The 26,770-nt window shown below is 38.4% G+C and overlaps 1 protein-coding gene across 2 annotated transcripts in view; it reads left to right on the forward strand.

Moving 5' to 3' along the window:
• Window positions 1–26,770, forward strand: part of MTUS2 (microtubule associated scaffold protein 2) — a 574,399-nt gene that overhangs the window by 334,298 nt on the left and 213,331 nt on the right. The gene's annotated exons all lie outside the window — the stretch shown is intronic.

Raw genomic sequence — 26,770 nt, forward strand, 5'->3', positions numbered from 1 at the left:
TTCCAGACTCTTGCCAACATTTGTTGCTGTCAGTCTTTTTAGTGTTGGCCATTTTGGTGAGTTTATATTATTTTCTTGCAGTTTCAATTTACATTCCCCTGTGGCTAATGTTGAGCACTTTTTCTTGTGTGTATTGACTTTTCATATATGGTCCTTTGTGAACTATCTGTTCAGAACACTTTTCCATTGTTATTTGGTTGTTTGTCTTTATTACTGAGTTGTAAGAGTTCTTTGTATATTCTAGATACAAATTTTTTGTCAGATAAATGTTTTACAAATATTTTCTCGTAATCTGTGGTTTGTCTCTTCACTTTATGACCAGTGTCTTTTGATGACAGAATTTTAAAATTTTGAGTGAAATATATGCTTTTTTCTTTTATGGTTTCTTTTATTTTAAAATATATGCTTTTTTCTTTTATGGGGAAACCCGTATAGTTTTCTTTTCTGTATTGAGTCGAAGAAACCTGTGCTATTTTCAGTGGTAAAGATATTCTCTAATGTTTTCCTTAAAACTTTATATTTTAGGGGCACCTGGGTGACTCAGTCAGTTAACTAGCTGCCTTTGGCTTGGGTTATGATCCCAGGGTCCTAGGGTTAAGCCCCACATGGGGCTCCCTGCTCAGCAGGGAGCCTGCTTCTCCCTCTCCTACTCTCCCTGAATGTGCTTTCTCTCTCTCTCTCTCTCTCTCTCACTCACTCTGTGTCAAATAAATAAATGAAATCTTTAAAAAAAATTATATTTTAAACTTTTGAGTTTAAAATTAATTTTTGTCTATAGTAAATATTAAGGGTTAAGGTTTGTCTTTCTTTCTTTCTAAATATTTTATTTGTTTATTTGACAGAGAGAGATCACAAGTAGGCAGAGAGACAGGCGGGGGGCGGGGTGAAGCAGGCTCCCTGCTGAGCAGAGAACCTGATATGGGGCTTGGCCCTAGGACCTTGGGATCATGACCTGAGCTGAAGGCAGATGCTTAACCATCTGAGCCAACCCAGGTGCTCCAAGTTTCATTATTTAAAAAAGAAATACCCAGTTTATTAACTTAGCCAAATATAATATATTTGGAAATGCTTTCCCTTTCCCATTGAATTGCTTTGGTACTTTTGTGAAAACTTGACTGGGTAATGTTAGCAAAAAGAGTGCAGAGAGATTACTGAAAATATTCCCCTTCATAAAAGCAATGAAAACACTGGTAAAAATGATCACAGTCAACATTTTCAGAGTTCTGTAAACTGACCAAAGGCTTACAACAACCTGAGGAGTGTCTATTCAAGAAAAACAACCAAACTGGGGCACCTGGATGGCTCAGTTGGTTAAGTGTCTGCCTTCAGCTCAGGTCATGATCTCGTGGTCCTGGGATTGAGTCCTGTCTGAGACTCCCTCTGCCCCTCTGCCCCACCCTTGCTCATGCACACTTTCTCTCTCAAATAAATAAATAAATTAAATATTTTTAAAAGAAAAAAGAAAAGAAAGAAAACAGCCAGATCTCAGTAAGATCAATGAGTTTTATGGCATTTTTACTTGCCCTGTTTCCATATCCTCCTAACCCTTGATTTCAGCTCAGGTTATGATCTCAGCGTCATGAGATCAAGCCCCATGTCAAGCACCATGCTCAGTGGGGGTCTGCTTGAGATTCTCTTTCACCCCCTCTCCTTCTGCCCCTCCCCCACCACATGTACTCACTTGCCCCTCTCTCTTTAAAATAAATACTTTTTTTAAAAAAAAACAAAGGGAAAGAATCTTAAAAGGAGAAACAATTCGTTGCAAGTTCAAGGGATCCTCAGATATATTAACAGCTCAATTCTCATCAAAAACCATGGAAGCTAGAAGGCAGTAGATGAAATAGAATGCTCAAAGAAAAAACTATTAACCAAAATCCAGCAAAACTACTATTCAGTAATAAAGGAGAAACTAAATATTCCCACATTGACAAAAACTCAATTTGTCACTCTTATACCTTCCCTACAATACTAAAAAGAGTCCTTCAATAAAAGAAAAGGGAATCAATATGGTAAACTAGAAAATACCTATTTAACACAAAAGAAAGCTGTCAATAATGGAGGAGAGAAATAAAAAAGATATAATTTTATAGAAAACAAATAGCAACAGCAAACAAATTCTGCTTTATCCATAATTATACTAAACATAAATGGATTAAACACCTAATTACAAGACAATTGAACACTGGATTTAAAAACAAAACAAAATGTGATCCAAGTGTATGTCATCTATAAAAGAAGTACTTGACATTTAATTTTGGCACAAATAGGTGAAAATAAAAGGATGGAAAAAGATATACAAACAGTATCTAAAAGAGAACTGGAGTATCTACACTAATATCAGACAAAACAGACTTTAAAATAAACGTCGTTACTAGAGAGAAGAATAAAATGATAAAAAAGGTCAATCTATCAAGGAGAAATAGCAATTATAAACATATATGCACCAAATAATGTGAGCCCTGAAAAACAGGAAACAAAAACTGACAGAATTGGAGAGAGAAATAGAAAATTTAACAGTAATAGTTGAAAACGTCAATACTCATTTTTCAATAATAGTTGGAGCACCTGGAGAGATCAACAAGGAAATGGAAAACTGTTAACACTGTAAATCATCTAGACATAATAGACTTCTGCAGGACATCTCATAAACAGTAGAAGAACATATATTTTTCTCAAGAGCACGTGGAACATTCTTCAGGACAAACCATATGTTTAGCTATAAAACAAGCCTTAATCAATTTAAAATTAATTTTCTTAATTATAAGGTTCAACTTATTTCATAAATTAATTTAGCCATGGAAACATTCAGTAACATGTTTTGTATAATTTCAAATTGATTAAATAACAAAACATGTTATTGAATCACAATGGAATAAAATTAAGAATAAATAACTGAAAGAAATTTGGGTAATTAAAAAACCAAATACTCCTAAATAACCAATGAGTTAAAAAAAAAAAGGGGGGGATCACAAAGGAAAAGTTAGGAAATACTTTGAGATGAATAGAAATAAAACAAGCCAAAACTTATGGTATACAGCCAAAGCAATAATTAGATGGAAATTTGTAGCTGTGGATGCCTATATTAAAGTATGAGAAAGATCTCAAATCTATAGCCTTCTATGCTTAGAAAAAAAAGAGCAGACAAAGATAAAAAGCAAGGAAGGACATAATTAAGCCTTAATGACAAAGTAAATGAAAGAGTACAGAAAAAAAGAGAAAATCAATGAAACCAAAAGTGGATTCTTAGAAAAAAGACAACAAAACTGACAAACAGAAAAAAGAGAGAGAAAGAAGATTCAAGTTACTAAAATCAGCTATGGAAGATGGGAGTAACATACTACCAACCTTAGAGAAATAAAAAAGATTATAAGGGCATCCTATAACCAATGGTTTACCAAGAATTAGATCATGTAGGTAAAATGGACAAATTCCTAGAAAGAAAACTGCCTTGAGCATTAAATGAGATGTTTATGAAGCTATTATTATAGGTACTGGCCCATGCTTATTGCTAAACGAATGTTAGCCAATATTACACTGAAACTTATTCATTCCTAGCCGTCTTCATGCCACAACACATTTCCATGATGGTACTTCAGTTCCCATTGCAGTTTGCTTTACCTGTTAACAGAATTAATTTAATTTGGTTTAACTTCTGAACCTGGTTGTACAAAGACTAAAAATCTATGTTGAAATTCTTTTGCCCTAAAATCTTCAATGATAGGCTTACTAATAACCAGAAGAAACAAGAAGTTAGCTCTCTCCTTCTACCCCATTTCAAGGTTGCATTTGACATCTCAACCTTGTTGGTATAATTCCCTTCTGGGCTAGAACTGGAACAGAAATGGTCCCCATTTCTGTATGCCTTATTCCGAATGCATTGATACCCCTCTAAGGTTTTATTATGCATTTTTCTTCTTTATGCTTTCCTGCCACATCTGTTTCTCTTCTTTTTTTTCCTTATCATTTTATTCCTTTAGTAACCACTGAATCACAGAATGAATAATCTTACTGCTATCCCTCAAAAAAAGGTTTTAAGAACCCTGATATGCATATATAGGTTCATTTCCAAATTGGTGCATTTCTGTCTTCTAGCTTTGATTGCTTTCCTTTTCATAGTAGTTTCATTGTACTAAAAAGAGTTAATGTAATTCTTGTATGCTTTCAGTTTCATAGCACTGGAACTAATACTGGATTTGGAACAGAGAACTGAGTTGATATCTGTAATTTCTTCCTCACTATTATGTGGTTAGCCATCTGAGATTCTGTATTATCAACTAGAAATTGTCAATTTCACCTGTCTCAAAGCTGTTGGAATTAGATATGATTAAATGAAGTAATTTTATGAAAGTGCTTAATCCATATTCTCATACAGAGTTTCAACAAGTGTTTATTTCCCTCCTTTCCTTGAGGAAATCAATTAATGCTTCATCAATAAAATTAAATTACCTCACAGGGTTTGAAAAGATGAAATATTATAAATAATTGAGGTACCCTGCCAATGTAAGATATAATTATTTCCTTTTTAGTTGTTAAAATGTCTTATTTGTTGATAGTTTGACCTTGTAATATAGTTTTATTCAGAGAGATTTAGATACTCATTGTAGGTCAGTATCTTTAATAATGCAATTCCTTATTCCACTGGGCAAAGGGTAAGAAAAGAATTTCAGAGCATCTGTCCTCCAGATATCGTAATGCTTCTGTTTAAACTTACATTTTAACGTTTGACTAGAAGTCGTGAGTTTATATAGTACACAAAATTGGAATTAAGTGCTTTGTCCTTAAAAATAACATCCTCAACTGAACAAAGCATTGCAAGGTAAGAAAGCTGATTATGCCATTCTGAGAAAGTGAGAGAACTTTTCATTCACTCAGTGTGATTTTTAAAAAAATCTTTCTCAGCAAGGATGAAAAAGCAAAATAATGGAGTCAAGCAACAATGATTTGTTAAGATATAAACTGATAATACATTTTGCAGAACTTAGTTTTAAAGGAAAAACACTCTCCAGTTGGCTGCTAGATGTTAAAAGATAAATATTCTTATTTGCATTCACCAAACAACAGTAACGGACATTTTTAAATTGTGTATGTTTTGAATACTATCCAGGTAGGAAGAGTATAATTATAACAGCTCCTGGGAACTGGGAGGCTGATGCACTGTGGGTCCCTTACACCATTTCCTTAATTATTCTATATGCATTGCTTAGTCAGTAACAATGTGAACGGGACAAGTGAAGCCTCAATGCCTAAAGTTTCTTAAATATCCAGAGGTAAGACTACATGAGCCAAAGTTGCTACCACAACATCTTATTTTTGGGTTTATAGTCTTACCATCTCAAAGATGTTTCAGTAGGAAATTTCCAGTATACTCAAGGGTGGCATAGAATCCAACTGGAGAACTTCTAGGATAGCACTTCCCAGTAGACATATGTGTGCCCTGTAGGTAATTTTTAATTTTCTGGTAGTCACATTAAAAAAAGTAAAAAGGAGCAGGTGAAGTTAATTTAGTAATATATTTTATGTAAGTCAGTAGGTCTAAAATATCATTGTGACATGTGATCAATATAAAAATTATTAATATGACATGTTATATATATCTTTTTGTTCCATACTATGTATTTTCCCCTCATAGCACATCTCAGTTTGGATTAGCCCCATTTCAAGTACTGAACAATGTGTTTACTTATTATACATGTACTTCCAATATTTCAGATACAGTTTATATTCTAATCATACACATAGTACATTGCTTCTATAGGTGTTTTCTTTATTTTTCTTTCAAATGTACAGCGTCTTAAAAGTATGTATTTCACGACAAAAGGAAACCTCTCCTAATAGCAAAGTTCCAGCAAGTCTTTCATTTCATTTCTGTGTACCCGTTGGTCTTGGCAAGAGGCTTTATATCCAGACTAGTATTTTGTTGATGTCACTCTCCTATCTTTTGATGTTTTCTTATTCCTGCCACACTTGGTCAGTATTTTCTTTTCTTTTCTTTTCTTTTCTTTTTTTTTTTTTTAAGATTTCATTTATTTATTTGACAGACAGAGATCATAGGCAGAGAGGCAGGCAGAGAGAGAGGGGGAAGCAGGCTCCCTGCTCAGCAGAGATCCCGATGTAGGGCTCAATCCCAGGACCCTGAGACCACGACCTGAGCTGAAGGCAGAGGCCTAACCCACTGAGCCATCTAGGTGCCCCAGTATTCTCTTTTCTGACCAACTCTATAGTATGACTCCAGTCCAGCCTACTTACTCAGCCTGAATATTTCATTACCTCCCAATACACACCTCTGATAGAGGTTATGGTGCCTTTCTCAATGGCCCATTCTGTGGTGACTTTCTGTGCTGATTTCTGTGGTTTCATTCATGATTTTCTGTTGCCTACATGGAAGATTTTCCCTTGCTCTTCTGTTTCCAAAGTGCATCTGTCTTGTTTCAATAAAACAACAAGAAAATTGCTTCAGGGCAGAAATCACATCTTGCATTTCCCCATGGAAGTTCTTAGGATCTTGGCTTACAGCCTGGCTTCACATCACCTGGAGAACTTAAAAAAATTAGAGATTACGGATTTTTCTCCTCCCAGGAATACAGATTTGATTGGGCAGCTGGGATCCAAGAATCTTTATTTTTATCAAGGAACTCAGGAGCTTCTCATGGGTCTTCTCTAAGACTTGATTCAACTGCAAGGCATCAAAGAGAAGTGGTCTAAACATGAGTTTCTCACTCAGGAACTATGGCTTTATTCAGAGGAGTGAAGTGTTGGAATAGCAAAAGAACCAGAAATTACCAGTAAGTCCCTAGGTTTAATAACTTAGCCATTCAGTATAAATTATACTGGTCAGGAAGATGTATGTCTTTTTATTATTATTATTATTATGTTATGTTAGTAACCATCATGAGTTTTTGAGATAGTGTTCCTTGTTTCATTGTTTGCATATAACACCCAATGCTTTATGCAGTACGTGCCCTCCTTAATATCCATTACTGGGCTAACCCATCCCCCCAACCCCCTCCTCTCTAACACCCTCGGTTTGTTTCTTGGAGTCCATAGTCTCTCATGGTTTGTCTCCTCTGGTTTCCTTCTTTCATGTTTCCCTTCCTTCTCCTAATGTCCTCCCTGCTATTCCTTATGCTCCACAAATAAGTGAAACCATATGATAATTGACTTTCTCTGTTTGATTTATTTCATTCAGCATAATCTCCTCAAGCTTCCAGCCCAATCCCTGTCGATGCAAATCGTGGGTATTCATCCTTTCTGATGGCCAAGTAACAGTCCATTGTATATATGCACCACATCTTCTTTACCCATTCATCTGTTGAAGGGCATCTCAGCTCCTTCCACATTTTGGCTATTGTAGACATTGCTGCTATGAACATTGGGGTGCATGTAGCCCTTCTTTTCACTACATCTGTATCTTTGGGGTAAATACCCAGTAGTGCAATTGCTGGGTCATAGGGTAGCTCTATTTTTAACTTTTTGAGGAACCGCCACACTGTTTTCCAAAGTGGCTGTACCAACTTGCATTCCCACCAACAGTTCAAGAGGGTTCCCCTCTCTCCACATTAACCCCAACATTTGTTGTTTCCTGCCTTGTTAATTTTTGCCATTCTAACTGGTGTAAGGTGATCTCTCTCTCTCTCTCTTAAAGATTTTTATTTATTTGACAAAGAGAGACACAGCAAGAGAGGGAACACAAGCAGGGAGAGTGGGAGAGGGAGAAGCAGGCTTCCCGCTGAGCAGAGAGCCTAATGCAGGGCTCAATCCCAGGACCCTGGGATCATGACCTGAGCAGAAGGCAGACGCTTAACAACTGAGCTACCTAGGTACCCTGTAAGGTGGTATCTCAATGTGGTTTTGATTTGAATTTCCCTGATGGCAATGACATTGAATATTTTTTCATGTGTCCATTAACCATTCATATGTCTTTTTTGGAGAAGTGTCTGTTCATGTCTTCTTCTCTCTCTCTTTTTTTTAATTGATTATTTGTTTTTGGGGTGTTGAGCTTAAGAAGTTCTTTATATAGCCCTTTATCTGTAGTGTCATTTGCAATTATCTTCAAAGATATATGTCTTGTAGTTCCTTTGGCCAAATAGGCATGTTCTGTGAATGAGCCAAAAATGGCCTTTGTATTTTGGCCCCCAAGCTGTTTATTTCTTACAGCAGGCTGAGACTTATTAGATCAAAAGCCCACTAGCACCAAACATAAATTTTTACACATCTAATTGTTTTGAAAACCCAAATACGCAGACTGTTAGCCATTTAGAGCCTGCCTGCTTTGCATACCCAGCAAAACTGTGCCCAACATCTACAAACCACAGATGAGCTGTGGGCTGTGAGGACTCCAAGCAGCTGCTGGCCTGCAGAGCACTCTGACACTGAGACTCCTAATGTGCCGTGGAGCAACGTGACACAAGGGCCCTCTCCCACCCCTCTCTTCCCAAGGAGTTCCTTTGCCTTCTTTCCCTTTTAAGTAGCAACCCTGCATAATAGCCTCTGGACAGTCTCCTGCTGTGAGAGGCCTCCCCTGCATGCAAGGCTGTCAGAGCACCATCCAGTAATGCATGTATGTGCTACTCCCCCCTCATGTCACATCTTTCTCCTTGCTCAGCCCTGAAATTCCTCAATCCCCTGCAAAGGCACCATAGGGGTAAACAGACCATGCACAGATTCTGGAAGTCAGAAAACATCAAAATGAGAAACACCAGTGGGTGGTCACTATGCAGAGGGTCCCCAGGAACCCCCACAAGAGCCTGGGCTGTTGGGCTACATCTATAAATTATGTGTTTATTTCATCTCTAGAAGGTGTGGCTTACAGGACCATGGGAAAGAATGTTCAAGATTTTCAGAAACATTAGGTCCCAGAATTCGTTGTTGGGAACTTTTAGAAATTTCTAAAGAGGATAGAAAACCAAAAGTAAATTTTTTGTCATAGAGATCTTTTTTGTTCCTCAGGAAAGAAACAATAATGATTTTTAATATTTATGTTATACCATGGTCCCATGAGTTAAACTACCATAATAACTTTTCGTGTTCTCATAATATGAAAGCTATAAAACTATAAAGCTATCTTTGTTTTAGTTAAGCCATTAAAGCTGGTAATATCCACCTAACATGAAAATAATTTTCTCTAGCCCTGGCAAGGGGGCAGTTAAAAAAGGAATTCACTGGGGAAAAAAGAGATACTTCCCTTCTAATTATGTAACTTACCAATTTACTTGACTAATCTTTTGCTCTTTTATGTAGCTCAACTACATATCTTTTGGGTTGTTTCACTTTGTTTTACTGAAGCCATAATTTATTGTTCTTTGAGTTGGGAGGCTGTATTTCACCACTGAGTAGAACCCTAGGCAGTTAGGCTCATGGTGCAGGGAGGAGAAAGTTTCTTCAGTGATTAGCCCTCAAAGGACCCACCTATTTGCCCTGCTCTGATATGCTCTAGTCATAAGAAAAATAACACAGTGATACCTGACACTTACATGGCACTTTTAATACCAAGTGCTTTTCACATATTAACTCAATCCCTCTGCCTTCCATGGGTTACATGCTATTTTAAACCCGTTAATCAGATTGAAAAACTGAGGCAAATTAAGCTTAAGTAACCTGTCAGATTAATGAAGCTAGCAAGTGGTGGTGCTGGGATTCAAACCCAGGTCTCACAGCTCCAGAATCCATGGTCCACATGCTCTGTCACCTTTGCTAAGTCCATGCCCAAGAGCTGATTGGTGAACTTGCCTGTCTTGGAGTTGGTTTGGCCTCACTATGGCCATGGCAGTGACTCCCTGGAGACATCTGTGGGTGGTGGGCATGGGTGAGCACAGGGAAATGTACTCTGTTAGCTTCTGATGTGGTAGTTCCGTGCTGCCTGGGGAGAGGTGTACTCCCTTGGCATTATTTTCCTAATTGCCACACTGTCATTCTCAGGCCAGAGCACTGCACATATATAACTTAGTTTATTGTCATTCCAGGGAGACAATGTTGTGGCAATCTGTCACAAAGGGCTGCTTTCCAGGCATTCCTGGACTGTGAAACCTTGACTACTGGTTGGCAGGGGGACATTTATCGTGATCTATATCATCACCGTAGTAGACTTCTTTCATTCCACATTTTTCCCTTTTAATACAGACAACCAAGTTTAAGAGATTTACCTTAAGAAGATTCCATACTGTTGGCTTGCCAACGTAGGTGTGCTCACTCAGGAAGAGCTGCCGGAGTCCTGTGCAGAAGCCAGTAGCACCACCTTACAGCTGCTGCACAGCTGCAAGTGGAGAAGCCCAGAAGATCATGGTCATAGACATTCTCGAATATTCCTTCCACAGTTTCCTAGGGCTTCAGCTTGCCCAAGTTGTATTTGTTATGAGTCATGCTGTTGTTGGGAGTTCAGAAATCCAGTTGGAGTTTGAGGGCATCTCTTTAGACAACAATAAGCTATAGAAAAATAGGAAAATGTCAGTGTCTCAGTGGCTTTGCATTCCATCGCCGCCACTAACATCTCCAATATACAAATGTTTGTTTGTCTTTCTTTCTTTCTTGTCTTTTTTTACATAATTGACTCACAGGGAATCTAATTTAGGAACAGAATCACAGGTATAAAAACAGTGACAAGCAGTAGTTGTTAAGGTAGAGGGTGATAATTAAAGCCTATCTCCCTGGGTACCAGCATAACTGAGATTTTGATATCTTGGCAGCTGGGACTTATATCTGTGTTCTCTATGCTTCTGGAGACTCTTTTGTAGCACTTGTGAAGGCGGGCTACCTAGAGTGCAGTTGATGGGCTGGGGCTATAGGATGACTAGGCCGTTATGCCCAAGAGACCACAGCTGGATCAAGGAGATGCTGAACCCCCAGACTTCTCACTGATGATAAGCCTGGGAAATTCTGGAGATGGAGCTAATTATCAGCCCACCATTCCCTGCTCACAAGAACCTTCCTATTAAGACCTAGAAGGATGGATACATACTCCAGGGTATATTTTCCCTGAGTGTCTTCCCTGATTTTTCTGAATGGCTGTGGTTGTGTGGTAGCTGGTTATGACTATGAACTTGCATTATCATCAATTTCTATACCTTCCCTCTCACCATAGTGAAGTCTCCAATAAAATGAGAATAAGACTGTGCATGGCCTCTATAAAAACATATTTGTCAGTGAAGCGGTGAGTATAATGCAGTGAGTTATTTCCCAAGTGGTAAATAAGCTGGGAGGTGATGTTAATAGCATAGAAGTCCATAAGGATGAACATAAATCTCAAATTTTACTTTGTGCCATAGTATTTTATTATAGCACTGATGGTACTTGGGCAAAGTTTATTGAGTGGTAAATCAGTCAAATTAAGTAATTAAGTTTGTGTGTATGCTCATAAACTTCATCTAGATCTTAAATATTTTGGTCAAATTTTCTAAAACGTTTGAGATTTAGTGAGACATTTGTTTTGGAAAAGATCTGGATTAGTAAGTAGACAGAATAATCGGTGTGTGATTCTGCTCAGGACACAAAACCTGCCCCATAAAAATGCTAAGCATGTCACATTTCCCATACATCACATTTCAGGCACTTATTTCTAAACCTAAATGGTACATTATCTCTGTGTCCATAGTCTGTCAAGCTGCCTACGGTCTCTCTGGAAACAGCCCTCTACAGTTTAATTCATTATGTAAGGACCAGAGTAGATGAAGCACAGGGAAGGTCAATTAAAAGGTAAGAGAATGGCAGTAGGGCACGCTGGGTGTGAAGGGAAGCGGTGGGAGGAGGATGCTATGGGGAAGTGCTGGAAGAGAGGATCTAATCAAACAACACATTCCATATTTTCTTCCAATATGAACTCTTTGGGGAGACTGAGTCAATAGCGTAAGTTTACATTGTAGGCCAATGAGTAGAACACTGGAAAGGGGTCATTTCCAGTCTTCTACCTTTAGAAATCCTATTAAAATATACCCTGACAGTCTCTCTTTGGTTTCTAACCAACATAGGAGCTGATAGGAGAGTGACCACCCCTGTCCCTTAGTGTATTTCTTGTTTTCTTATGCAGTGAGACAGCCTACTGAATCAGGGAGAACCAGAAAAGAGCAAAGTAGCAGTAAATATAGAACATGCCATTCAATTCAGTTAAGTACTTCTGGGCCAGGGTCACCTGGATGGCTCAGTGGGTTAAGCCTCTGCCTTCGGCTCACGTCATGCTCCCAGGATCCTGGGATGGAGCCCCGCATCAGGCTCTCTGCTCAGCAGGGAGCCTGCTCCCCACCCCCCACCCCGTCTCTCTCTGCCTGCCTCTCTGCCTACTTGTGATCTCTCTGTCAAATAAATAAAATGTTAAAAAAAAAAAAAAAAGTACTTCTGGGCCAGGCACTGTATAAGTCTGAAGAACTACAATAACCAATAAGTCAACATCTGTCAGACTGGTGTTGAAAGATACACAAAGTGTCAAATTCCAAAAGAGAGGCACGTCAAAAGCTCCATGGAGACTGGAGGAGGGTACCCAACCCAGGGTGAACCAATCAACCGTTCATGCTGAGGAAGGCAAAGGCAGAGCCGTGTTTCAGGACAGAAACAAAAGGACAGTAGCAAAACAGTGTAATGTGTTCAAAGGGACTAAAAGAAATTGACATTTTGGAAACACCAGATGAGTGGGAACTTGGGAGATGACGCTGGACGTGGATGTCTGGGCTGCATCAAAGGCTGCGTGCTTACAGAGAATCATAAAGACCGTTCCTTTGCAGGCTGACCTGTGTAATGTGATCAGATTTATGTTTTAAAGAGCTCACTCTGACAACAGGGAAGGGAGGAAGACGAATTTGAGAGCTACAAGCTCAGAATCACAGAGGCTGTCAGAATAATCAAGGTGACATTACACAAACTGAACTATTGCAGCTGTGACAGATCAGAAAATGTGAAGACTTACATTTTTGGATTTCTTTCATCTTTTTTTTTTTTTTTTTAAGTAAGAGCTATTTTAAACATGTGGAAGAGTATAAAGAATAATACAAACACCCATGTTCCAACCAGAAAGGTTTAACAGATATTAATACTTTCCATAATTTGATTTTTAAAGAGATAAAACATTTGAGTTCAGTTGGATTTTCCTGTGAACATCTTGTCAACCCCACTCTCCTCTCCCATCGTGAATTTGCTGCTTATCATCCCCTCGCTTGCGTTTCATATTTTGCCACACATACTTGTACCTATACTTAAAACATGTATTTTTTACATGTGTTAAACTTTTACACCAGTGGTATCAGACCAAATGTAATATTCACAGCTTACTTTTTATAAAAATTCTTCATTATTTGTGAAATATATCCATATTGATATGAGCTTGAGTTTTTCCTGATGGACATTATGTTGTTCCTGGTATACACTCCAATATGTATATCCATTCTCCTGCTGATGGACACATAGTCTATTTTTTTTTAAGATTTTATTTATTTATTTGACAGAGAGAATGAGATCACAAGTAGACAGAGAGGCAGGCAGAGAGAGGAGGAAGCAGGCTCCCTGCTGAGCAGAGAGCCCAATGCAGGGCTTCATCCCAGGACCCTGGAATCATGACCTGAGCTGAAGGCAGAAACTTAACCCACTGAGCCACCCAAGTGCCCCGGACACATAGTCTATTTCACTTAGACTATTTCTGGCAAGGGAGCTCAAGCACTGCTCCCTTGAGAGTTAACCCTAATGCCCCATGTGATCAATTTTACATATGAATTCGCTTCTCACCTACAGCAAGGATGGTGCTAGTTATCCACCATCCTTTGGAGATTTGAAAAAATAATCCTGCAAATTATTTTCTGTTTCATGGTTCAGATGAGAACCACTTGTTAAGAAAGTTCCTGCATAGAATTGCTGGATCAGTAGGGTACATGCATAGTTCTTTCTACCAGCTATGACCAAATGCCATTCAAAGGGATATTCTAGTTAGTTCACATTTCCTGGCACTGTATAAACAGTTTGTTCCGCATTTTTGCTGAGAGTTGCTATTGTTAGATTTTTCTGTTTTGCCCAACCGAGAGCAAATATTATTGTTTTATTTTTCATTTTCCTGAGTTTTAGTCTATGTGAACATCTTTTTCATATATACGTTTTGTGATTGGGATTTCTGCTCTAAACTGACAATTTGTATACTTCCATTTTTCTATTCAGATTTTGTCTTTTTCGTTCGTATTGTAGGCTTCTTTATATATTCTGGTTGACAATTCTATGTTGGTTATATGGATATCACATATATTTTAAGTGTGCTTAGCGTATCTTTTTTGGATAGAAGTTTTAAATTTTAATTCTAATCAGCTTTATCAATCTTTTCCTTTACGACCTGTGCTTTTTGTGTTTCTTTAGAAATTCTTCTCTGGCAACGGTTTTCTTTTCCCCAATATGTTTTTCTATAAGGTTTTAAGTTCTATGTTTCATAATACAGGGTTTTTTTCCTACAACTGATCAGTTGGTGAGGCAGAGATTTCACTCACTTTTCTCTCTCCCTCTTTTTTTTAAAATTTTATTTATTTATTTGACACAGAGAGAGAGAGATCACAAGTAGGCAGAGAGGCAGGCAGAGAGAGAGGGACAAGCAGGCTCCCTGCTGAGCGGAGCCCAATGCGGGCCTCTATCCCAGGACCCTGAGATCATAACCTGGGCTGAAGACAGAGCCTTTAACCCACTGAGGCACCCAGTCTCCCCTCACTTTTCTCTTTTGAAACAGGCTGTGATCCAGGAACTATTTATTGAGGAGTCTGTCTTTATACATGCCCATGTTTCATTGCCACATCACCACTTTTTACATGTGTGTAGGATTATTTCTGAGCCCTTTACCTGAATGCATTCTCCTTATTCTTATGCCAACACCACACTGTCCTAATTACTATAGCTTTATGCTAAGTTTTTAGGTCTGGCAAGGAAATTTCTTTTACTCCTCTTTCTTACCATCTTGCCTATGTTTGGACCTTTGTTCTTACATATGAAATCCAGGATTAACTTGTTCAGCTAAAAAATAAAAGCATTAGGCTTTTTGTCCAGTCATTCTTCGAGCTAATAGAATGATTTAGGAGAACTGATATTTATGCTATTAAGTTTTCTTTTCCCTGAATATGGTATATCCTTGCCTATATTCAAATGTACTTTTATGTCTCCTGGTAACCTTTTGTAATTTACTTCAAAAAGGTCCTTCACAGCCTTTGTATGACTATCTTATAATTTTCCAACGGTTATCTCTTCAAATATTTCTCCTATATTTCATCTCAGATTGCTTAACTATTCCCTTTACCTCTTTGTCTTTTTGTAGTGTGATGGATTTCCCAGAACTCTTCTGATTCACCAGATGTCATTTCCACTATCCAGACTAGAGTTAATCCCATATGGACTGGCTTTATTTATTTAAATGGCTAAATTTTCCATTTCCAAAAATTCCAATCAGTTCTCTTCTGTATCCATATATTGTTTCATTTTTGCCTCTTCTCATCCCATATTGTCTTATTGTTAATTGTTTTTTTTTAAATGGGTATGTTTTAACTTATTTGTCAGAACATACTTATTTTAAACCTTTGTCAGACTAGTCTGTAAAATGAACTCATTCACTGTAAACTCCTGTAGATTTTGGTAGCTGTCTTTCTTAGCATTAAAGGTGTTACTGTGTCTTGCAGCTTTTGTTTACAGGCCCATTTAGTCGTTACAGTCGTTTTTCTTTTTCTCACCATGTTTACCTTCCTTATTTATGGTTGTGTCTGCCTGCCAAACTCTGGGTTCTCCAATCCAGAATGAGGTCTTCCCAGGGGATTTGAGTCCCTGTGCCATGATGCTATTATCTCTGGTCCAGTCACCATACCTGGACATCATGGGAGGTGAGGGGGCTGCTGTGGTTCCTGGTCATCAGGCTCTATTTGCTTCTTCCAACTTCTGTAGGTCTGCAGTGAGCAGCAGGTTTGTTCAGCATTCTTTACAAGGCTAGCTTCTTCTCTGATGACTGCCTCAGACAGTGCAGCCGCGTGTGTCCCTTGTCCCATAGGAGGCTTCTTTCAGACTGGGAGCCTTGTGGGTCCTTCCCACAGCTTCCTGTTCTGTTCAAATTCTGATTCACAATTCTGTCTCCATTTGGAAGATGACCATGGTTACTTCTATTTATATTTTAAATCTGTTGTTGGCATATGTTGGGAACAGAGCATATACATCAAAGTGTGATTATATTTTGCTTTCTCGACTTGTCCCCAAACCTGATTTTAAAAAAATAATAATTTTCAAAGTTGTATGGTGTTATCCTAACATTTGTCTATCACCACAGTACAATTCTGTATCCTTTCAACCCTTGCTTCCATCTGTCTTTATGGTTGTAGAATGGAGGGTGGCATTCTTTCAGTGAATCATATCATGATCCAGCAGCTGAAAGATTAATTCAGGAAACATGATTAGAAAGAGACATCTGAATAGTTTATCTGGGCCATAAGGCATGGACATCAGTGACAGGATTTAAATAACTGAGATGAATTCTCTTTAGTTCTCTTGTCTTACCAAATTAGCATCAAAGTGTTTTTACCAGTTTAGGTAAGGTGGTGTCAGAAAGTCTAACGGCTTTGCTGGTGATAAATTATCACTGTGTTCATCTGCTGATGGAAAGAATACTTTCTGTTACTAAATACCTGGTTTGCCTTTTGGAACAAGAACAATAAGATGACATTTATAATTAAGAGTAATTCATATCCAGGATGTACTAAATCCTGTGTAATTGTTTTTAAACAATTTGTCAACAGTCAAAGTAAATAACTTTTGCTTCTCTTTGATAAACTCTCTGTTTTTATTACTCCACGATTCTAGTGTAACAATAGAATCAACCTGTAATTGGTATGTCTGTTAGAATTAAGGCTGTGTCTCCCGAAATGCTATATTAAATTTAAGTTAGTGCTGGCTGCACTTTTGTGGCATTTTGCTGAGTTAATATTAGCCTGTGTCTCCTCCTCATCATATCAGCCTATCTTAGAACATGCTAATGAAACCCCTCTCAGTTAAAAAAGATAACATTACAGATTCTTCATAGATCTCTCAGATTTATGTTCACTTTTAGCTCAATAAAATGTTGCATCTTTAAATGATGAAAATGGTGTAAAATACTTGGGGATAATTCATTGTGGGTTCTGCCAAATAATATTTGACATTATGGCCAAAGTTAACTGCTAAACTTCTAAGTTGCTTTTCATGTTCTCATTTATACCATGGAGAGGAAAAGATGACACCATTAGATTTTTAATATTAAAATATCAAAGCTTTTCATATGAAGAATTCAGAGAGCTAGACACACTGTCAAAGTGCACCATACTTGATACTTCAAGGTAGCTTCGTTGTGAATTCCCAAAACAGGGTCTAGATTCTTTTCTCTTTTTTTAATGTTTTTTAAATTTTAAACATGAAATAAACATTTTTTTTTCCTCCAAAGCTTCCAAGACTGTAGAATTCAGTAGAGATCATCAGGATTCATAGAATGTGGAAGTAAATTCTTAAAAGCTTGAATTGCTTTTATTTACACCTGAGGCCTCTTTAATATTAAAATCTTTGTTGAGGAAAAGGGATCTCTCTGTCTTCGCATAGCCAAAGAAAGTCATTTGAATATATAGAGAAAATCAACAACCACACAGATAAGCGCTGTGACTTGTAAAGCTTTACTTCAGTGCTAAAACTAAGCCATTGTAAAGATGATGTTTCATCTTAGAATCCTTTCAAGACAAGCAGTTACAGTTTTTTGAATGATAGCAGAAATCCTTGAGTTCTCTCTTTTCCTCACTTAGTCCTGGGATCCTGATCTGGAGGTAACAGAGGTGGCTCTATCCCAAAGAGAAAAGTCCCTGTTATCTCAGGAAACATGGAGATCTCAATAGATACAGCCATATATTGAACCTGTTGTTTTCACGGAGGATGTATCTGTAATGTTAAGGCAGATGACCTAAGGCCCTGTTTCCCGTGACTGCAGAGAGAGACAAGAGCCTTTTGGCTTCTCTTCCAGCCAGGGAGGAGCTAAGAAGTTGTCCCTTGACATCTTTCTCTCCATCATGCTGAGGAGAGTTTGAGGACACTTGTGCTACTTGGGCTGTGAGTCTTCTCTTCTGTGAAAGACAGGAGGATAAAATTACAGGAGGGGCTGCTATTACTCTAATCTCTGAGAGAGAAGTTATTTTGTCCCCCAAGTGGAATGGTGTCAGGCTTGCTGTCCTACATGCCACCAAACAAGAGTTTACATACCATTCCTATAGGTTAATGCACTGTTTCTCTCATGTAATCTGGGACTTCTCAAACATATCAGAGAAGGGAAAACCCACTTCCTAGAGAATATTATGGTGTGGATGGCTCAAAGTCCCATGGCTCATTGAAGGTTTATATGTTTTCCAAAAAAAAAAAAAAAAAAAGTGAAATTTGCATTTTTTTCCAAAATATATCCAGTTTTATATTAAAAGAATTACATTGTTACATTTGTGAATTGTTATAGCCCTTCTGGTAAGCAATTTGGCAGTACCTGTTAACATTAAAAATATATGTGCCCTTTCACCTGGCAGTCTTAATCCTGGGAATTGTCTCCTAGCAGTAAAAGCATTACTATGTAAAATATATGTATAATGATATTTGTAAAGTTTTGTAGGCGAGGTAAACACAACACCAGGCAGGGTAGGCGCAAGGCAGGATTTATTAAAGGCACTCTCCAGCGAAGTTTCAGGGCTCAGGAGAAGGGGAGCCAGGAAAATTGCTCCGGGAGGAGGTGGGCACCCTCAGGTGAGGTTCTGGAAATCGAAGTCGGGGAAGTGGCGCTGGGAGGGAGTCGGTGGAGGATCTTTCATCGGGCCAAGGCAGGGCATGGGCTCACATCCATATATGGTAGGGTGTTTGGTGATCAGAGGGTATGGGGTGGGGGTTCTGTTTCCTGCATTGGTATCGGGTTACCTATGGAGACCTGACCTGGGAATACATCCTTTTGGCTGGAGAGCCAAGGGTTGAGGAAGGGGTTGGGGGAGGGGGCTGGAAGATGGCAGCATAGCGGTCATTTCTATTGTTCCTCCTGCATTCCCGGAGCCACCGACCCAACAATATTTACGACATGGCAAAAATTGGACTAATGAATGACATTCAACAAGTAAGTGATAGAGTACATTATTAATCATGGGGCCACCTCATCATTAATTTTGCCAATTTGATTATTAAAGAGAGTGAATTGGGGTGCCTGGGTGGTTCAGTCTGTTGAGCAACCAACTCTTGTTTTCAGCTCAAGTCATGATCTCAGGATGGTAGGAGTGAGCCCTGCATCATGGTCCATGCTCAGCGGGGAGTCTGCTTAAGATTCTCTTTCTCCCTCTGCCCCTCCCATCGCTCACACTCTCTCTAAAATAAACAAGCATGAAAAAAAGAGAGAGAATGAATTAGAACTCTACCACATGACTTGAAGGACTATCTATCAGTAAAGCAAAATGCGAAAAAGTGCATATAAGAGGACATTTATGTAAAATGACTGATGACAAAATAACCATATATGTTTCTGTATGTTTTAGAAATAATGACATTTGCATGAGGAAGTAAGTAAATCAACAGGTTGCCTGCAGTAGAAAGGATGCAGCGAGAGTAGAGGACAAGAGAAGCAAAAAAAGATAGAGAGAGGGAGAGGCATGGAAACAGAAAAAAAAGGGCAAAAAAGAGAAGGAAATATTGCATTTATATAATTATGTGGAATTGGAAATGTATATGTGGTATATATATGTCATACAAATTTTAAATAAACACATTGTCTTCTTACAAATTTGGAAAATTCATGCTAGGTGGCTTTACATTTTCATTACCCCATTACAGCATGGCCCTGTGAGCTGTTGGACATTGCCTTGTACACGGGCATGGCAGCATCCATACTGTAAAGATGTAAGGGCTGTAAGCCACTACACTGCCTCCAATTGCTAAATACCTGCAATCTTGGGAAGTTCTTTTGGTTCTGCCACGATGTGAACATAAAGGGGCTTCTTGACGGAGGTAGGCTGTGGTCATATATTTTTTTTTTTAATTTTTATTTATTTATTTGACAGACAAAGATCACAAGTAGGCAGAGAGTCAGGCAGAGAGAGAGGAGGAAGCAGGCTCCCCCCTGAGCAGGGATCCCGATGTGGGGCTCGATCCCAGGACCTTGGGACCATGATCTGAGCCAAAGGCAGAGACTTAACCCACTGAGCCACCCAGGCGCCCCGGCTGTGGTCATTTTTAAGGCTCACTAGACTTCGTTGGTTCTGAGGCTCAGTTTCTGCTGGCTCTCCTACCTTTGATGCATCACTTGATTTGACCTCTAGCTTTTGGCAGTGAATCCTGGTTTTTTCTTAAGTTCCATCTTGGTCATTGGCTTTAATCTTGTCTTGACCTCTAGCTTTTATGTAACTTCTGCATCTGAGCCATTCTTTTGTTGTTGTTGTAAAGTACGTTGGTCTCATCTTTTCCTTTATTCTCTTCTTAGCCATGAATAAGAACAGCCTGTCTTCTTGATCTGCTTTGCCATGGTCCAGAATCAAGGATACTTTTAATATGTACTATATTAGATCCAATTTCCTTTCCCCTTGACCTTTCTACAACAGCTATATAATTGCTAATAACAGAGATATAGATGAATCTGTTCCCTGTTTTATGTTGCTTTAGAAGCATGAAATCTAGCTGAATTTAGATGTTTGGGTTATACTTTGTCTCATTTTAGGATGTTAGTTTATTTGCCCCCCAAGCCCACAGAATCGTTTTTGTAAGGGAATCTCAAGGATTGTTTAATCCCATCATACTTCACATACCATAATCCTTTATGAAACACTTTCACAGAGTGCTTGGTCAAATTTCTGGACATTGGCCTATCACCATAAGAAACTCACCTCACTCCAGAGGTGGCTCATTTTCATCTGTGTACATTTCTTCTTTATTTATATTGTCTAAATCTGATTGTTTATCTGCCTATTCTCTTGTTGGCAGCCAGGAAAAACTAGATCCTTTCTTGATGAGACAACATTGTCTCTAAGATGTTTCATACACAAAAAGTAGCATTATGTTTAAAAATTACCAGGAATTCCAGAAGAGAGGACCAAATAACCAAAAGCTGAGAGGGAAAACAAAAAACAAAAAACAAAAAACAAAAAAACAGACAATATCACCTTGTGAGACTGCTGGAAGCTTAGGTTGCTCCTCTGTACTACAGATTAGCAAAGGCTCCGAGAGAGGAAAGCAGCAGGAAAAATCTAAGAAAAACATCTTCTGTGTTTTTCTTCATGCTGGTATGTTGTCTGTTCAAATCCTGGCTACTTTAATTGCTCTCTAATGCTTTCAAGAAGCTAAATTATGTATTTTGTATATTTTTTATGGTTGTTGATATTTTCATCTGGAAAGTTGACCTGATACAAGCTACTCCTTCATAATCAGAAGCAGACTGAACACATATAATAATGAAAAATGTCAATTACACATTGATAAGTTATTCTCATAAGTTTTGAAGTCAGATAACAACTTGAAGGAATTGTTTTCAACTTTACAATTTGGGGATTAGAGTTCAGGCCCTCATTTTCATTTCTGGAGACTGATTAGAGAATAGGAAGATGAACTGAATCATTCATATTGGATGACTTTACCTGTCAATCCCTATATTCATGTGTTGCTTGTGAGTATCTAAACAGAAGAGCATTCAAAGTATTTTAGATGAGTTGTAGCGTCACCAAGAATGCCACGTCTTTGATCTACTTTTTCACCATCACAGCTTTGCTTGTATGATGAAAATAAATTTATTCCTTTCAACACTGAAAAAACTGCAGAACTACCACCTGACTTTATATAGCACAGCTAAATACTGTATCATATATCCAGTTCATCCAGCCAAGAACTGAATTGCTATGGTTCAAGCCATAGGACTGTTTCTAACTTAGAATTTTATTATATTCTGTTCTTAACTCTTCAGGGCAAAGCCTTTCTTGGTGAATTATTCAATAAAGTGACTTAAATTTTTCTTCAAAATATTGTTGAGGGATACCTCTGAGTTAAGTGTCTGACTGTTGGTTTCAGCTCAGGTCATGATCTTAGGATCATGAAATTGAGCCTCACGTCTGGCCCCATGCTCACTGTAGAGTCTGTTTCTCTCTCTCCCTTTGCTTCTTCCCCTGCTCTCTCTCTCTCCCCCTCTTTCTCAAATAAATAAATAAAATCTTAAAAAAATATATTGTTGAGTGTTACATAACATAACGTGAATATGTTGTTTGATGACATATGAAATTACCACACACAGAAAGACTATCTTTAGATATGTTTACTACGCTAAACTTCTAAAAAAAAATCATTAAAATTTTTTTCAACCTACCAAAATAAATAATTTCCTGCTGCCATTTCATGAGCACCATGTCTAAGAATTCAGTCACACCAAAGTTTCTTTACCCCACAAATAAAGGTGGCTTACGATGCTCTTATCAGTTGCACTAGAAAATATCATAAGTGATTTGTCTTTTTCATGTAACTTGTAAGTTTCTATTAATTTGTCAATATCCTGAACACCTGTTTCAGATTGCACTTACATTTATACAAGGTCATTCCTGCCTGTTCAGAATACATAACTATAGCTACACTCAATACACATTTTTGTAAACCCACCATCCCTAAGAGGCTGAATGCCCAAACACTTTTTCACTCAATCCATTCCTTCAGAGTTGCCGCAGACATTTCCTTCACTTTCAGAAACCCATCTCATGGTTTCTAATAGAAACAAATAAAATAGGTCACTTTCTCATTTTACTAATTTTCCTCACAAATGCCAGCATTTATTGTGGTTCATTTCAAAGTGGCAGCTTATGTTGTGTTCTTCCAGTGCAGACACGCTTATTTGCATATTAAACACCCACCATATTTTTATGCGGAAGTGAAGAATATTACTCACACTTTTTTTATGGCACATTCAGCTCTTTGAATCTGTCATTTTTCTGCTCTTAATATGGATACAAGAAATTTTTCACTTCTTTCCACTCAAGTGTAAGAGAAGCATCATAGCATGACAACTGATGGGAACTGACTTTGACCTCTGAGTTGTGTGGACAGTAGAGAGCAGTGGGACTGTGGCAAAGTGAAGAGGCAGTGTCTTGTTTAAGGATGGAAGCCATTGCCCAGCTCCAGCCGGGGATCATTTAGTGTTTCCAGATCTTGTGATTTAAAACAACAACAACAAAAAGAAAAACCAGAAATTCATTTTTGGGGTGAATCCCTCAATTTTGAATATTGTTAATCAATTCTGTGATTTCCAAAAACAATGGGTGGGCCAAACAGAATGTGTCTGTTGGGCTGATTTGGCTTGCAGGTATCCTTTTGGAACCTTAGTACTGAATGATCATAGACTCCAAGAATGTTGGAGCTGGAAGGAACCTTAGGGCTTATCAAAAATAAACAGCAGATGAGGGAAATAATTCAGACCAGAAATTAGACTCCTGACTCCCATTTCAGGATTATAGGTTTAGTAGAAAATATTTTTGATCTGCCATTAGTGCAAAACCCTGCTATAACCAGATAGTGAAAGCAAAAATGTTCAAGGTCTGGTGATTGGCGGTTGTAAATGCCCAGCTTTTTACCTGAATTAACTGAGGAGTTCTAGCCATGTTTTCTCATTTTTACCCCAAGTGATACGACTGTGGGAGACAAGAGGGAGTTAGTACTGTCTGTGTTTCCCACATTATCAGAACTAGAATTAAGCAGAATAATTACCGCCCACTTTCTGCTTTCTTTCAAGTAGTTAGTTTTTGTTTTGTTTTGTTTTGTTTTGTTTTATTTTACAACACTATTCCAAGAGAAATGTCCACATGACCTGTTCTGGGAGTACAGCATTCCTCATAAGAGTTAGAGTGTTTGAATTTAGAATTGTTTTTTGTTTTTATTGTTTTTAACGTTGTGGTTCAGCTGAACCCAGAGGGACTTGACAGTGAGTGTCCTAAACTTTCAGAGTGTCCTTTCCGGAGGGACATGAAGGCATTGGGCTGGACTGACTCTGAGGTTGTTTCACAGCAGAGCTGACGAATATCCTGGGAAAGGTGTGTGCACAGTCATGTTGGCCTTGCTGTTAGCCTTTTTAGAAATCAGGTAAACAAGGTTTAACCTTTCTTTCCACACTGTTCCTTCCAACTGGAGATGGTTCAACTATTGTTGCCCTGTGCCATTTATTGAGGGTTTTGGTTTTTGCACTTTTTAAAAAAAGTTGTTGGTGATATGGAAGCATCCTGAGCCTGGCATGGTGGGGAGTAGGTGAGTAAGGGGTGGAGTTGGCCCAGGCAAAGTCCTGAAGAGAGAACAGACAGGATGCCACCAGTGGAGATGGTTACCCCTGACCCCACTGGCTTCTTGGGACTGAGTCAGACAATGCGCCCAATGTAAATTTTCCCAGAAGTAAGGTAGATAATATTGTAGTCAATGTTGATGTCATTATAGATTTTTTATATCAATTTGATAAGCTGAAGCACAAAGATAAGCAATTTTATTACCGCTAATGGTGAACAGTTGTCTGCTGGAGATGCCGTGACAAGCTGTAATTCAAAGTGTGTGCTGGCAGAAATGTGACTTTGTATTTTCAGTCGCACACAGACATTCCGTATTTGTGGTGATCCAATCTCAGCTTTTTAATTCTAAGAAGTTGCTATTTCCAGGGAAACATTTCTGCCATTATTTGGAAAGGGAGAGGTAAATCTACCATATCGCCTGGAGGTGGACAGAAAAAGAAGGAAAACAACTGCTTTGAATGCTTTGGAAGGAAAAAAACAAGCCATTTTAGTCCCCATTTCAGAAGGTTATTCTCATCTGAAAAAAAGATATTTGAACCGTTGAAATGGAATATTGCCACCGCTGTACCTCACATGGTAAAGAGAAGTAATAGGCAATTATTTTTGTAAGGTGCTTCTGGAAAGAAAAGCTATGTAGGGCTGGACCCACATTCAAAGATAAAATAGGGAATTGAGCAGTTACTCAGTGAATTTCAAACAGTGTCAAGAGCCAATCACCAGTTTTGCCCTAAAGTATGTAGATTGACTTTTCTAGAGTGAAAATAGCTTCCAGTCCCTGTTCCACTACAGTGGTAATATGGTTTCATATTAAAAAAAAAAAAAAGTCAAACAGTATACACAACTATACAAAAGAATTTATTTCAATTTTTTCCTTCAGACACATCTATTGAGTACCTACTCTGTGCAGGTTGGGTGTTGGGGATTCAGTGATGTACAGACAAGCATGGTCCTTGCCCCCTCTGACCACTGCCTGGTTCTTCCAGACATTGCTCTATATTGACATAAGCACATAAACCGGAGGATAGTTAATTTTGTAAAAGATTGTGTCATAATACATGAGCAGTTTTGCAACATAATATGATCTGACAAGAGATTGTTTACTGATGAATATAACCACGTATCACACTCTAATGACAACGTAGTGTTCAATTGTGTGATTCTATCATTGTTTCCTACTGGAAAACATGTAGATTGTTTCTAGAGTTAATTTTTATTTATTTAATTACTTTTGCTATTTTTTAGACTAATAGACTTCTCCTCAGATGCTTGGTTGGCCCTACAACTTGGATGCCTACTTCCCTTAACCAGTGGTTGTCTGTCTAGCTGCCACTTTCGTGTTCTCTCTGGCTCATGATTCCTCATTGTTTGCAATACAGATAGGTTGAGAATGTTCCAAATCTCAAGTTCTGGTTCCTTTTTGCATAACACTTCTTTCTTAAATATATCTCTCTCCTCTTGTAGTTTGCTATAAACAGCAAAGAGAAACCAGCCCTCCCCTTCAACATTGCTTTGAACGCATCTCAGCTAAATATCCAGATGCATCACTTACAATCTCTGCTTTCCACAACATGGCACAACACAATTAAGCCAAGTTCTCTGCCACTTTATAACAACACTTTCCCCCCAATTTCCAGTAACATGTTCCTCATTTCTATCTTAGACCTCCCAGATGAGCCTTTAACATCCATGTTTCTAGCAAACAGTTGGTTAGGCTCTGGTCAAGTATTTCTCTTGCAGGCAGGCCTTGTTAAGAAGAATACAATGCCCTGGGCTTATTTAAAAAATGCCTGCTTTGCCCCTCCCACTGCCAGAAGGACAATGGGCTCTTCCTCTGATCATCAGTGTGAAAACTTGCTAGGACTTCTGGAGGTAAATGAAACTCACAGAACTGTACGAGCTCCCTTAAGACTGAGTATCACTGGAGTTTTTAACTTTCAAACATGTCCCCACTAAGCTTCTAATAACTCCCCCCCCCACCCCGCCAATTACATTACGGGTCTTCATACCACTGCACTGGTTTCTACAGAGATACCTGCTTGTGGGCTTCTGCTCCGGGACACTGTGATTCTCTATATCTGCTTGTCATCTCTCCAATTTGGGAGGAAGTTGTTTGCCCTATGACTTCAGTTTTCTGATGGATCTAAGAATTGCTGATCTGAAGTTCAGCTTTTTCTTGCTGTGTGGGTGGGAGTGATGACTTCCAAGTTCCTCACATTCTCAACTGGAAACTGAAATCTCTGTTTAATGCATGTCTTTGATTTGGTGTAGGGGGGAGATTGTTGGGGGGTTTTGCACTGATATTAACAATACCACAACTTTGTATATGACCAGTTGCCTTCTGTAGATTGATTCTTCTAAATGGATCAAGGATTATGCAAAATGCTAATTGATATAATTAGCCAAAATTTCCTTATGCTAAGGTCACTATACTTCCACCAGCATGGACAAGTTTGCCTGTTTCCACACACCCACACCAACACTCACTATTGTCAGACTTCTGTATCTTTGCCAGTCAGATGAGCAGA

Source organism: Lontra canadensis, unplaced genomic scaffold, assembly GCF_010015895.1.
Source record: "Lontra canadensis isolate GAN:19392208 unplaced genomic scaffold, GSC_riverotter_1.0 scaffold67, whole genome shotgun sequence".
NCBI classification, from domain to species: Eukaryota; Metazoa; Chordata; class Mammalia; order Carnivora; family Mustelidae; genus Lontra; species Lontra canadensis.